This window comes from Acyrthosiphon pisum, chromosome A1 (assembly GCF_005508785.2).
Source record: "Acyrthosiphon pisum isolate AL4f chromosome A1, pea_aphid_22Mar2018_4r6ur, whole genome shotgun sequence".
In the NCBI taxonomy this organism is placed as follows: domain Eukaryota; kingdom Metazoa; phylum Arthropoda; class Insecta; order Hemiptera; family Aphididae; genus Acyrthosiphon; species Acyrthosiphon pisum.
Genome location: NC_042494.1, coordinates 5,028,246 through 5,031,762, shown reverse-complemented (window position 1 = coordinate 5,031,762; position 3,517 = coordinate 5,028,246). Strand labels below are relative to the sequence as shown.

Sequence of the window (3,517 nt, the reverse complement as noted above, 5' to 3'; positions counted from 1 at the left end):
TGGCTTAACTGATGAACATTTAATTTACCTGTTAAATAATTTAAACAATTTTAAATTTTAGATATTAGACTTAGAAAAAGACACTGAACACATAAGGTTACATAAGGATACATTGTCAACTCAATGTTTGATGAAGGTCAGTAAAATAAATACTGTTTTGTTAAATAATTATTTATAATTATATACATGTAATTTATTATAATGATAATTTACAATTGTAAAGATGTAAGCCAGAGCAGTGACTTGATTATTTGAATTGTATATGTAATACTGAAAAAAAAATCAAATAGGTGTGGGTTTTGAATAGCTCATGGGTAGTCAATAATTCAATAGATATTCTTGTATTGATTTATAAAAAGAGAAATAACAGTGATGCAATTTTTTAACTATTGACATTATTGATTATTCGAACTGAGGGAGACATGTTATTGTGTATATAAAATCCAAGACGGATAAGTTACAGAATAAGTTATGGAGGGAATGAAGATGTGTAATTAATAATTAGGAATCCTTTTATTCTTTATAATATAATTCATAACCATTATACATTTGTCCTTGGTAGTCGGTAAATTGTTGAAACATGGTGAAAATGTATTTAAAAACTAAAAAAAAATACTAAATACCAAAGATGAGCATTAATGAGTTAATAAGTTAATTTTAACTTATTAACTTAACTTACTAGTTCGGTGTTTTATTTAACTTAACTTTAACTTAACTCATTTGCCTCTACATTAACTTAAAATCAACTTATGTTTTTCTTTATTTTCCCAATTTTTTAAGTTAATTTTGAATATTCCTATTATCCAATATTATAAGAATAAAAATAAGATATATAAACAAAGAACTTTGTATTTATGTTTAAAGATAAACATTTATATACATATTGTATTTATAATTTTCTTATAAATATTAATATAGGGGTAATATTAGTCGCCCATATGAAGACATTGATGTCACAAATTATATTCATAAATCATAATACCTATAATTCATTAATTCATTACCCATTAGTTATTACTTATTTTTTATGAGTAAAATAATGATTATCATAGATTCAAGATTGTTTGAATAGCAATATACCTATGAATGATGATTACCTACTATTCAAGTGATTATCACTTATTTTATTAAATAATACCTCATAAATGTATTTTTTTTTTATTATTATTTACTTAACTTATTAATTGAAGTTAAGTTAAGTTAACAGTATTTGTTAGCTCAATTTAAACTTAATTGATGTATTAAAAATGTCTATCAACTTAACTTTTAATTTAATTGAAAAAAAATACTTAACTTAACACAGCTGAGTTAAATAATATCATTAACTTGCCCAGCCTTGCTAAATATTGACTCAATTTTAAATACATTCAGTGTTTTCATCTTATTTATGGCAGTCCAACGTATGGAATCCAAGTATGGGGTTCTGCAAAAATCTCAAACATAAACCGTATTCAGCGCTTTCAATCCAAAACCCTCCGTGCTATTACTAAAGCGCCCATCTATGTATCCAACCAGACCTTACGTTGTGATCTTGCCATCTCGCCCCTCCACGATGTAGTTAAAACATTTTAGAAGGATTTCAACTTAAATGTCCAAAACCACACCAATCCCCTAATCAAAGGACTTGCGTCAAAAAGTATACCAAGTAATCCCAAAAAAAGATTAAAACGGCGGTGGTGTCAGGACCTACTAATCTAGTTGAAATTTAAAATTGTATAATACTATTGTAAACGCATATACCTATGTATATGAGTAACTGACAAAGTGCCTTTATTGGGAGGCTTCTTTAATCTGTCTCTTCAAGCCATAAACTCATCTACCAAATTTACTTATTGTTCTAGCTAGTAACAGATTGTAAAATTAAAAAAAATTAAATTATGGCAGTCCAAAGTAAAAGTTTTCGATAAAATATATGCAAATGCACACCCTATGAACCTCTTTTATGACCAAAAGGCAGGTTTGATATAAAAGGTACCTAATTGTAATGGTTCGTGTTCACAGTAACTAATTGAAAAACAAACGATACAGAGGATATAATTCAATATGGAACCATTAAGAACAACATTTGATGATTGCGTGATAAATTCCAAGTGAGCAAATACATTATGATTAGTCAGTGGTTGATTTGGAAATAAAAAAGAAAAGGACTCTGCTGAAGTTGTATAAACGAGCGTTCCACACAAAATTAATCATCACATTGCCGAGGAGGGCAAAGCTCCACTCCTCCCTCTCCACCTATCAACTTATGACATCAAAACAATATCAAATTTATTCGAAAAATATATGTAGAAAAAAAAACACTTTATAGGGGGGTTATTTTTCGATTTTCTCAATAGGTATTTAATGCCACGGGAAAAACCTCCGACAAATTACAAAAAAACCGCCAAAAATGGGATTTTAATTTCTAACGCTTTGTTTATCAGTTATCACAATAGAAACGAATAAAAATAAAAATAATGATTTTAGTTATTTTGTTGTAATTTATAATATTAATTCAACTTACAGGCTATAATAAAATATAATAACAATATAAAATATTGTGTACTTATTAAGTAAATTTGGCATCAGGAAATCACGATTTATAAATTCAATAGCTTATGTTGGGTTCCCAGCCAGTGGCGTGGTGAACGGTAATTTCAGAGGCAATTGCCTCTGAGATTTTTCTTAAATAGAGGGGTGGGTGGTAGCCGGTGGGTCCCCAAGTAAATGTAATATTATATACTCAATAGGTAGTTAATAGCGATCTGAAATATAATTATACTTGGCGCGGAATAAGAACATGACCAGTCGCGCATTCAAAACAACTTCCTCCACCGCACCGCCCACCATAGTGGCAGTTACCGGCTTTGTATATGGAGCACCTCATGTGTCAACAGAGACGAGCACGTGTTTATAAAACAATATAACTCACTCCACCACGCTGTATAGTTGATTTAAAACGGCGTGGCGTTGCGAAACATACATCGCCGAAGCACAGTGTATGCGGTTCACATTTTGAACAGTGCTGTATAACTGTGAACAAATGTTTGGGGAACAAATGAGAAATCGGCTGCGTGTAATGGACGCTAATCAGTCCGCCGCCTGGTCATGTTCTTATTTCGCGCCGAGTATAGTTATATTATATTAATACATTATTATGCATTAATACTTGGGATATTTGTAACTTGCCTCTGGAAAATTTTTAGTTCGCAACGCCACTGTTCCCAGCGTTCCGTTTCCAATAAGTAGAAAGGGTACACTAAAAAAAAATTTAAAAAGAAGGGGGACGCCCCCCCCCCAAATCAACCACTGATTAGTGCGGCATAACAAAAAATAATTTTAACCTACTAATTTTTGAAAGAATTTCGTTCTGTAAAATTAGCTGTTTTGATAATTTATGTATTATTATATTTGTAGTATCTAATTTTTACATTAGTAACCTATTAATAACAAATCAACTTTTTTAGGTATTATGATATAATATACAGTACTAGAGTGTTGTCAATCCCACTAGTAAGATGTGATGATCAAGTATTAA

At 30.1% G+C, this 3,517-nt stretch overlaps 1 long non-coding RNA gene across 2 annotated transcripts in view; it reads left to right on the top strand.

The window, feature by feature from the left end:
- LOC100572890 overlaps positions 1-3,515 on the top strand; it is a 6,066-nt gene extending 2,551 nt beyond the window's left edge. For both annotated transcript variants that reach the window (XR_001679213.2, XR_001679212.2), the window contains exons 2-4: positions 62-136; positions 2,002-2,090; positions 3,447-3,515. This is a non-coding gene — a long non-coding RNA (uncharacterized LOC100572890). The remainder of the gene's footprint in view (positions 1-61; positions 137-2,001; positions 2,091-3,446) is intronic.
- Positions 3,516-3,517: the final 2 nt, after the last annotated feature.